The sequence below is a fragment of the Danio rerio genome, chromosome 21, assembly GCF_049306965.1.
Source record: "Danio rerio strain Tuebingen ecotype United States chromosome 21, GRCz12tu, whole genome shotgun sequence".
Taxonomy (NCBI): domain Eukaryota; kingdom Metazoa; phylum Chordata; class Actinopteri; order Cypriniformes; family Danionidae; genus Danio; species Danio rerio.
In genome coordinates, this window is record NC_133196.1 from 11,368,099 (window position 1) to 11,380,184 (window position 12,086).

At 36.2% G+C, this 12,086-nt stretch overlaps 1 protein-coding gene across 20 annotated transcripts in view; it reads left to right on the forward strand.

Moving 5' to 3' along the window:
* LOC567670 (probable E3 ubiquitin-protein ligase HERC1) overlaps positions 1-12,086 on the forward strand; it is a 167,731-nt gene that overhangs the window by 8,110 nt on the left and 147,535 nt on the right. The window lies entirely within an intron of this gene.

A 12,086-nucleotide genomic window follows, 5' to 3' on the forward strand; every position in this document is an offset into this window, starting at 1 on the left:
AACCTTCTAAATTAAAACGGCATTTAGAAACCAAAAATCCCAGTTGCAAGAACAAACCTGTGGACTATTTTCTAAGGCATCTCCAATAGCAGAGGGCATCACAAAAGTGCCTAACATCTTCATGTTCAAAACAAGTACAAGTACATCTTACTGTGCTCACAGTGTAGCAAAGGCCAAGAAAGCCCTCACAAAAGCAGAACAGCAAATAACTGGTGATTATTATAAAAATGGTTATGATTATTTTAATAATTTTACTTCAATTTGCTGGTTTCTGTTCAGTTCAACCAGATCAGTGTTAATGTTTTATAAACAGTTCAGTTTAGTTAATGGTAACTTAACATTTCCTTACCCTAACCACTGTTTACAGCATTTGACATTTTTACTTGTAATATTTCTATAACTTGATACATTTTATTAAATGACAGCAGTAAAATATTGTTTATTTGTAAATCTTGGTAATTGTCTTATGATTTATCTGTCACTAGTTGTGTATGTTAACAAATAAATACAAATAAATTATAATTCCTAAAATCATATTATAGTTCCCTAAAATTTGGGTCGCGGCTCGATGACCATGTTAAAATGTGGGTCTAATGGCCAAACCAGTTGAGAACCACTGGTCTAAACCATGGGAAAACACATGGAAGCTAAATTACATAGAGAACAACTTGGTAAGCAGGAAAACGTGAAATATTTTGACAAACTGACTTTAACAGGCTTTTTTTCTGATTGATTTATTATGACTTTTTCAGTCTTTAGTACTCTAAATGATGTTTTTTTTTTTTTAAGTTAGTAGGGCCCAAAACAAAAAGTAATCAGCAAAAAATTCAAGTTTCATTCAGATCAGTGGCATTGCCAGAACTCACTTGTATTATGGAAAGCACAACAAGAGGCAAATTCACTATTCTGTCAAAATATTAGTCCACAATTTTTAAAGTGATAGTTCAGCCAAAAATGCAAATTCTGTCATGATTTACTCTACTCTAAATGCATTTCTGAGTTTCTTTCTTCTGTTGAACTCAAAACAGGATATTTTGAAAAATGTTGGAAACCTGTAACTATTGACTTTTGACTGTAGTGTTTGTTGTTGCTATGGAGGTCAATGGTTACAGGTTTTCAGAAGACAGAAAGGTTTTGAACCACTTCAGGGTGAGGAAATAGTGAGTCAATTTTAAATTTTGTGGGTGAATTATCCCTTTAAAGAATCTTGTGACCCACTTATGAAGTGAATGAATCGTGTGTGTATCCAAGACAAGAAGAAAGGTCTATAGAGAATTTAACCTGCATAAACTGCTATGAAGCAAAAAACAAACAAACAAACACTTATTTTGATCGGTGAATGCGTCTCCTCATTACTGCACATGATCTCTCATATTGAAATGCTTGTCAGGAAAAATTAAGCAAAAAGTCATCATGAAGTACAACTGTACTGTTCTATGTCACTTCCTGTAATGACAGAGCAATTCCATGCAAATGTCAACCTTGCCATGAAAAAAATTAAGTTTTCACCAAAACATCCAAACGGTTTCTACATTTTTTGTGTAAGCAAGTATTTTACAATACTTTAGAAATACTCAAAAATGTCTCTGTCAATTTTTCAAACTATTATATTTGATTTACCAAAACCACACAAGTGGCAACGTCACATCAGTCACATCCATAACGGAGAAATGTCACACACATAACAAAGCTTTTACCTCATAAATACAAAAATAATAAATAAAAATATAATCACTCGTGTTTGTTATATAGTGAGCCAACTATTATCCTTTTGATTAGCATAATTTTGGGGGTTGCACAGTTTAATTCACAGAATTTCTACAAAGCATGTTGTATGCTTTAAACTCACATCCTTTTTTGGTCACCTCCATAACGCATCTTTATTTTCCCATTTAAAGTACAAAACATGTTTAGATTGATATTTTTCTGCTTCTATAACTCTGTGGTTAGTTGTTCTGTAAAATATAAACAGATAATTCAATATAATGTTAACGTGTACTTTCTATGTGAATTTTTGTTTTGAGTTTTTGCTGCAAATGTCACATCCATAACGCTGGAATTTCTCCATAGCATAGCAAAGCATAGCAAAAAGCTAAAAAAAAAATAAAATAAATAAAAAAATAACCAGTTTTCTTCTACCGTTCAGTAAATTTCAACTCAATTTCTTTTGTATAGCGCTTTTCACAATCATTATTGTTCCAAAGCTGCTTTGCAAAAGGTGCACAGTATTTCATTACATTAAAAATCAGAAAGTTAAGGTGTTGTGTATTGACTTTATTCTTCACGTTCACGCAGGTGTAGCCATTGACATCGGCTTGAAACTTCTGGTCTCTGTCACTTCCATTGATTTTTAGATGTTATAAAACGTCTCGTTCTGCTGCTTTATGTAGCAAATTTTCTTATTAAAGTATTATCCGTAGTATGTGTAGTCATTAGGGATGCTCAGATCGATTAATCAGAGATCAGTATCGGTCGATAATCACGTTTAATGACTCGATCGGTACTCGCTGATCTTGAAAATGTATGAACCCAATTTGATATCTGTGCTACAGTATCTATTATGTTCTGTAAAGCTGCTTCTGACCATGACATGTTCACACCTAAATGGTTATAAGAGACGTGCTTAAGGTATTATGTGCAACATTCTTCATTTATTATCTTCAGTAAGGACAGATCTCCACTTAAGCATCATACTTATGCGGAGTTCATAAACAGTGATCTAATTTTTCGGTTTTGGTGGATTGTCTTTTTAAACTTCTTGCAATTAAAAGTGTAACATTTAAATCTATTTACATTGTAAAACCAACTCAATTGTCTTCTATCATGTGAAACAGACACCTTTGCTAAAATATTTGTCTGTAAATAAGATCCAATCAAGTCTTCCTTGGTCTACCAATTTTACAAGATCATACCTGTTGATCTGTATTGTTCTATTTTTTGCTTAACATTATGGTTGTGGGGTGGCAAGGTGGCTCAGTGGTTAGCACTGTTGCCTCACAGAAGGTTGGTGGTTCAAGTCTCTACCGGGCCAGTTGATCGATCGGCCGGAGATCGGTATCGGTCGATAATCACGTTTAATGACTCGGATCGATACTCGCTGATCTTGAAAATGCATGAACCCAATTTGATATCTGTGCTATCTATTATGTTCTGTAAAGCTGCTTCTGACCATGACATGTTCACACCTAAATGGTCATAAGAGACGTGCTTAAGGCATTATGTGCAGCATTCTTCATTCATTATCTTCAGTATGGACAGATCTCCACTTAAGCATCATACTTATGCCGAGTTCAGACTGCATTATTTTCAAAGTAGTCGTGTTACAGATGTTTCAACAGCATTTCGTCGCTGCTTTGTTTACACTGCAAGATGGATCGGCGGCAGGGGCTTTCACATTGCATGACTTAACAACAAGAAAAATCGCCAACAACTTCGTCCAAACTACGTCTCACAGCCAAAAACACGTAGTATATCTTTTGTTATAAACTTTTGTTATTGCGATCGCTGATGTTATTTTCAGTCAAAACTCATTTCACACGGCATGATTTGAATCGCTTACAGCTCCAGATATTTAGCATACCAAATATCTTACAGGCATCGGCGACTTATCAGTGATTCTCTCAGATCGCGTCTTTGATAGTTTATACTGTGTGATTATCACTCACGTGCACGAGCACTGATTTGTTGCCTCACAGATTGCGATTAATTGCACAGCCCTAACCCTTACTAATAAAATACATTCCCACAACTACTGAACACCAAACAGACATAACATTTAAGTAATGGAATAAACATTACTTATCAACATTAGATGTAACATTCAACTCTAATGTACATAACTGACGAAAAACTACAAAGAACATAAAAAGGGAAGTGTCATTCTGGGAAAAGTGAAAATTCTGGGAAAGTTAATTTACAGTTATTCACCATATATATTAAGGAAGCTTACTGTTAAATAGATTTAAGGATTTTTACTGTTGCATTCTTAATCATTGACAATTTTCAAACTGCACATACAGTCTCATTTCAGGGCTCGAAATTGCGACCATTTTGGTCGCATATGCGCCCGAAAATTAATCTATGCGACCTCATAATATATCTGGGAGCATTAGTGCGACTGCAGATAATGGTTGTAGTGCGACCTGTTTTGGTTTTTTCTAAAAACGTGCTGAATCGCTCTTCCCTGCCGCTATATTGGTTCATATTAGCTGTCAATCACTCAAGGTATTTCGCTGTCAGATGACAGGGAAGGAGCTTTTATGACCACGGGAAATACAAACGGCTGAAGAGTAAAAACTTAAAGCACACAGGTTTGCAAACCCCCTAAAGTTGAGGCGCAGATGAAAGCGATCATGACACGTCACGTGGTGAATAATGATCCGCCAGCTGAGATCAATCGAGTACGCGCTTCTTGGAGAAGGTGCCCGAATCTCATGCGTTGCATTCACTGCGTGTTAAGCGCAAATGTCCGCTAAAAGTCAAATCTAATACTGTACATATCATCGCCAAAGAAGCTCGCCTTTACTAAGTTTACACTGAAACTGCGGCTCATAACAAAGACCGGTATTGCGCCGATGGTTAGCGCAAGAATCCTGCTCTGCCTGCTCATAAATTGGGTCGGCTGACTCGCCAGCTTTTCCACTAACACAGAAAAATGAAGATCAGCTCAGACTGAACCTTTAAATTGACAAACTGAAACCAAAACTTTTAAAGAGTGATAGAAGTGAGACTTTACTTACTTACTTTCTTTTGTCTATTCTTGTTTGAGGTGTATATTATTTTTTTATTTATTTACTGATGACTGCTTTGCAGCTTTCATCATTGAATTGAATGATTTATTATAATCTTTTGTTTGTTTTGTAGCAGAAATATTATTTATTAAATTGACATGCATATAAAAACAGCAGTACAAAATAAATATGTCTTACTGCAATGCTTCATTTTTGTTTGATGCAAACTATACAATTATTTTTCATAAAGTAACAGACTTTTTACAGCAGATAACCTACATTCATGCACATTCAAGGCAGTATCATAATGAGAAATGGAATTCATTGTTACTATTATTGTCATTTTTTATCATCATTATTATACTCTGGCCTAATTATTAGACATTCATTTTGGAATTATTGCACACAAATATCAATGTCTTCGCAGCATTAGTTAGATAGCTGTTTCTGGTTTTTGTCAGTCCTATTAATGTTGTTTTAAAATACAATAAATCCCTTAAAAAACAATTTGCAGCGGTGCTCATTCATTTTTGGTGGGTGCTCCTAAATTTTTTCTGGTGCTCCTAAATATTTGAAGTTGGGAGCACCGGTGCTACCAAGTAAAAAAGTTAATTTCGAGCCCTGCATTTGACTTCGTTCTCTACTTCTTGGCACTGAAACCTTGGCCTGATCTATATTTTGATGGCCTCTGTCTGAAATGTGATCACATCGGACGGAAGTTTTAGTTGTCGCAGTTGCCCTGGATTAGTCAGGTGTTCAGACTGTCAGCCACCCCCCTCAGATCGTTCTTACTGGCTGAATTGAAACCACTTCCAATCTTACATCAACAGAAGGTCAGCAGTGATAGGCACTTGGCTGTGGAAAATCTTGGCTCGGCAGCTTTATGTTTGTCTGACTGAGTCCAGCTCAGTCTTTCACCTCTGTGGCTGGAAATGACACGGTAGCATTTGACTGCGGCCTCGTTTACATGTTTGATTTCAGCGTGTTAATCACTGTCCAGCCTCTCTCATCATAACCATAGTTTTGTATTATGTGAAATTTTAAAGACATCTAGAACAAGATTTTGTTGCTCGGAGCACTGATGTAAGTTTTTTAAAATGAAAGAATTTTAAGTTATTTTTTTAAATTTGAACTTAAAGATCATATTTATCAAATGTTTTCGATGTAAAATTTGTTTTAGATCAAGACGACGCTTCATGGGAGTGAGCGTATGGAGCTAATAATATGCCAAAACAATCTGAAATTGAATTGTGTTCATTTGAATTATTGACAATTGTAATTTAATAAATCTGAGTTTTTATATGCTGTTAAAAATGGTTTTGTATTTGAATTTCTTAAGTTGAATATTGAGCATCTAAAATGGCTGATTTTTTTATAGACGCATTTTCAAACTTTAGATTTTTTGGGTTCTAATTTCATAGACTGCATATAGCCAGTTTGTAAAAATACAGTTTCAAATTTTCAAGATGAAGAAATTCAGAACATCAAATTCAATATTCTAAAACTCAAAACCAAAAATTCAGATTGTGAAATTTGGGTTCAGCAGAAAGTAGGTTGGGGTGATCAACAGGGAAGAGTAAAAAATTTGTAACGGCATATAAAAATTCAGATTTATTAAATTACAATTGTCAATTATTCAGATTAACACATTTCAAATTCGGATTGTTTTGGCATATTATTAGCTCCATATGGGCGGAGCTAAAATCTCTTGGAGTGCTTTGCTTTCTTCAGCACTCTCATTGGTGTAATTATCTAAGCATCATGCTTAATGTAGTTTTTCTGGACAAAGTCGGTTAATAAACAATATTGTTTTGCAAGAAAGTATTAATGTGATAAGTTGTTTTGACAAAAAAAATACTGTCTATCAACAATTAGTCTTTAAAAGTCCTGTAAAATTTAACATTTCATCTTTGAGATGTTAGTATCAGTGTATTAGTCTTAAAGAGCCCATATTTTGCATTATAAAAGGTCATATTTTGCTTTTGGGGGTCTCCAATAACAGGCTGATATGCAAGCAAGATCAAAAACACTTTCATTGTATTATAATATGCATTTATTTTGACCTAATTATCCCAACGACTCCTATATAATTTGTTCAGTGATTCATTTGTTCACAAACCCCTCCTTAGCGCAATGTGCTGTGATTTGTCCGATGACCCAGTTTGTTGAAGTAGCCGGAGTGCAGAGCCCAATGTAAGAGTGCATTAAAGCAATGCAGTTAAACACCAGCATATTTCTCTATTCCTAACCACAAGTAATAAACAATGACACACATTCAGTATTAATCCACACAGTGGCAAAAGCTGAACTATTTTGAAACTTGACCGTCACACATGTGTAGTAACAGCTGATGGTGGCCATAGCCATAAAAATGGCAGAGGATCGTGAGCTCACAAACGCATTTAAATCCGTAAAACAAATCGTGGTTTTAGACTGTATTTGTGAATCTATAGAGTTAACCAAATACAGTACAAGCCGCGTGGAGTGATAACGAAACACAATCAAATACATTAATTGCAAACTAGCGAAAACAAGGAGGCAACCATTTGAATTGGACTTTATTACACTTGTAAAATGGAGGAAGAAACTGATCCATTTACTGTGTACTGATAAAGTTCCTGTCAACCTCCCACACATCATACATCAGTAGGGTTTTCTGACAAATCCCCTGTTGTAGGGTAGATGATTGCATTCATTTGCTCATCGTCAGTCATGATCAGTCCCAAACACATCTACACTCTGCTAGTGATTGAAATAGAAAGGCACGTTCACATTTTACCGGATCCAGCACTTTATGTTTGGTATTATTTTGTTTCGACGTCGATAGGAACAGAAAAAAAATCCGGACGAACAACGAATCATTTAAACGACTCTGAGTCGAATCTTTCATTAAACAAGTCTATATTTTTAAACAAGGTGCACTTCAGATTTAAACCTCAGCTGGATGTTTTCATTCACTTAGAGCTGTGTTGCACACTGCATGGAAGGTCATTATCAAAAACCCAAGCTTTTTAAGGACATCTGTAATCTAGTGTGTTCCAAAACATTGACTAAATTCACATTTAAAACAAATAAACCTGCTATTAACATCCAAAGCTTTCAGTTTGTCACTTACATCACCTGACGTCACCTCATACTTTGGATTCTCATCAAATCGTCTGACCAATCAAATGCTCTATAGTGTCTGGCATGTCCCACCCACATTCTCATTTGCTTTTCATTTGATGCGCTTGACCTCAACCACTCTCACTGGCAGAGCTGTGATTCACAAAAAAAACCCTGTCGGCGCAATAGCCTAGTGGTTAGTGCGCTGACATATGGTAGCACCTCAGGGCGTCCCGAGTTCGAATCCAGGCTTGAGGACATTTCCCGTCCCTACGCCCTCTCTCTCCCACTTTGTTTCCTGTCTAAAATACTCTCCTATCCTCTCAAAAAAGGCCAAAAATAAATCTTAAATAAAAAAATGTTATTGGCTGTTTTAAAAAGGGGGTGGAGTTACTATATGTCCCGTCCTGTTTTCATGTTTCTGTAGAGATTACCACACCTCTAAAAGTTATTCAGTTATTGCTAAAAATTGATTCCCCTATGGGGAAAATGAATGTAGTTTTGACTTCCGGAAGCCACCTGTCCTGCTCCTCGTCCTTACTGTTATTTTGTCCTCTAGTTTAATTTGAAAAGCACACCTATAAGCTATCAGATCAACACCACCAGTTTAAAACTGTATGTCCTCTGGTTCTATTTTTAAACATGATCTAAAATTTCTATTTAGGTGCATAACTACCTCTTTCACGATATTAATAGTAGCATGTAACCCAAGATTGTCTATTTTTATACCTACCGCATTGTACTCACGCCAGTACGTCTGTTATAAAGTGGTAAACACCTCAGAGTATAAACGCGGCGTCTCTTCCATCACATTAAGGACTTGTTATTGTGATGGTTTTTGTAGGATTAGTCAGAGTTCTTGGGGAATGTGACACTCTGTCCCACACCACCTCCCACATAACTGTGAAGCAGCTTTGAGAAGCGTCCTCTTTATTTTTATACATAGTGAAACCGCAGAGGTTGCTGGGTGTAATAAATTCCGGGCTGTAGGACTCGAGGCAGACGTGGAAGTGCTGGGTCATGTTGCTCATGGACTTGAACCAAGAGGGGACCAAAATGAAGTAAAGGCCAGTAGGTTCATTGACGTGAGAGTTTTCAAGATGAAATGAAGGCAGGCGTCCAGGTTGCTTAATTCTCAGACTGATAGTGTTTTTTTATTTATTTATTTTTTTTTTTATAGAGTTTTAGCCAGCCTCTCAAGGAAAGTAACGATACATACTAGTGTAAGGGATTGTCAGTAAAGTGGCTGCTTGGAATTATGAATTCATGTAATTGCACTCGTGAAATTGATGAAAATAAAAATTGATGAAATGAAAACGTACATTTTTTAAAAGGAGGTGTAACCCCAGACTCTAATCTTACTCCTTATTGGTGGATGAGCAAAATGTATTTAAATGTACAGATGAGATCATACAAATTAGTAACCACTAAATCAATTAAATGTACATTTTAGGTCTGGGATAAGTGTTGAATTCATCATTGATTAAACGGTTAACACAGATTTCTAGTTTCATATATGGTCATATTCATATGCATTCTATGAAAGATATAATATTAGAGTATCCTGACCCCCAGACTTTTACCCTTTGCTCTTTTTCCCCTCAAAATTGCAAGGAACTTTTTTTAGAGCTTTGGAAAAGTTCAAGGTAGAGTTAAAAACTCCTTACTTGTTCCATGCCAGTTTATTTATTATTATTTTTTTTGTTGAAAAAAGAAAATACTTTGGAAACTCTAGGAAAAACAAATACAATGGATCTCAATATATGTTTAATATTATGTGTGATGAGTAAAGTATGTGTTGTCAGCATTTTTATTATCATCAATTTTGAAAATGGTTGTACTGCTTGGCTTTTGCCATGACTTTTATTTTGATGCATCTTAATGCATGCCTAATAAATAAACCTAATAATTTCTTTAAAAAAATAATAATAAATAACAAGCTCCTTAAAACTTGAGTGATTGTGCAGGCAATATGAATTAAAAAAAAAAAAAAACCCAACAGTTGGGTTTGTCCATAGTTTAAATAAAATTGGGTTAGGGCTGTGCAATTAAATGAAAATCCGATTTCGATTTTGGCTTCTAACGATTATGAAAAACCATTAATCGAGATACACGATTATTCCATCATATACTACCCCCTTTCCAGTTGTACACATTTGTTGCTCTGCAAAGCTCAGTTCCACGTGAAAATGACTAAAAGCATGTGCTGTAATGTAACGTTTGCAGCATGTGATGCGCTTCATTCATTGATTTACGTTCGAATCATTCATATTTTTAAAAGCGTGTAGGGACGGATGTTTATTTTTATTGTTCTCTGATCCTCGGATTAAGTTAAGTTCCTTGTTGTGTTATTTATTGGCTAGCTGCAATCGCTGGTGTCTGTAATCAGTTTTGCACATAGTAACTAGATTAGGGTGAAGTCTAAACCTCTAATGTTTTGCTCAGTCATTCGCTAATTTTTCTGTAACGCATGGCTGTTTTTGTCAGCAGCATAAGTAAGCTCTACATAAGTTGATGTGTTTCTCATATTTAACCAAACCATGCCTCAGGAAAATGGCCTTGATTCCCATCTACATATGTTCAATGTTACATTTCCTACATTCCAACTGGAGAAAACAAGTGCAGTCTGTCAAGAAATGTCCTTCATAGAGACCCTGAAGGAGAGAAATATATATCTGCTTTTGGAGAAGAGCTATTTGTAGTTTATTTCTGACAAGGATGTGTCACAGAGGACTGGTAAATGTAGCATCATCTCTTCGAGGGATTATATAACATCAGTGACCTTAACAGTATTGGCTGACACGTGCATATTTTTAATGTTATCTAGAACAGGGCTGTCTAATTCCGTTCTTGGAGATCTACCTTCCTCCAGTATTCAGCTCCAACCCTGATCAAACACAACTAAACCAACTAACTGCGTTCACACCAAAGTAACAAGAGTGTTAAGGTTCACTTTGGCCGCCCTGGCGACAACGCTCTCTGCCTTTACTGCTCCACCGGCGAGAGTGTTAAAACTTGCTATATTGATCTCGTATTTAAAGGGGCCGTTATAAATAATTGGAAATCCGGCAACTGCAATAATCAAACCATTGGGAACAACTGTGGTCAGAACCAAAGTTCATAGGACTGTGTTCTTTGGACTCCTCTCAATCGGTGGACTTCAACATTCCGATTGCTTGCCATCGAACTGCGTCATAGCTCTTTGTCATAAAGTTGCCTTGACTTCAACTTTCTCAATGCCCACCTTGCTGAAGATGCACCATACCACTCCTCGCAGCTTATCGGCACCAGTTCGCATTGAAAATGATTGACGTCCGGCTATTTTGACGCTCTTGTCGCTTTCTGTACACAGTAAAACTGCGGTCACACTTGGCTTTTCTCCCTATAGACTTCCATTCATACGCACGCGAATGCATCAGACCGGAAACGCAGGGTCATGCGTTAAGGTTCGCAGGTCGCTGTGGTGCAAAGTTCAAGCTTGGTGAACTCTGACCTGCGAAATTGCATCACTTGACTGCTTGAGACCAATCGAGGATCAAAACACGGTTTTTTTAATGTCTAAAAATCTTATTTAATCTCGCCCCTTTGTGCAGCGCCGTATGACAGAATTTCGCACACACAAACTCTAGTGTGACCGCAGCTTTAGTAGGATCTGAAGGAGCACTTGGTAATTACAGAGCGGTGTGTTTGATCAAGGTTGCAGCTGAACTGAACTCTGCAGAAGGCAGATCTCCAGGAACAGAACTGACCACCCCTGATCTAGATGTTTCCTCATTGGTTTCTCGTTTTCTACATTTAAAGTTAGTTGTAGTAGTATCAGTAGTAGTAGTAATTGTTGTAGTAGTATCAGTATTAATAGACATTGTAGTAGTTGTAGTCGTGGTTGTGGCTGTAGTTGCAATATTGTTTATTATTTATTATTGTTTATTGTATTGCAATAAGTTGTAGTAGTTGTAATATTACTTTCTGTAGCAGTAGTTGGTGTAGTACTTCTGATTTATTATTATTGTTGTTGTCAGTTATTATTACTGTTGTCCTTTCTTTCTTTTTACTGTCATTATTTTTTTTCATACATTACAAGCATTGTTGTTACTCCTTAACACTGACTGGTTTCTTTCTGTATGTTTTATTTATATCTGTGATACTTGCTTCATTTATTGACTGTTATTGTCCTTTATGTATGTACCCTGACCTGTCCACCAAGTTACCTGTACATGCACACACACATACACGCGCGCACACACACACGCA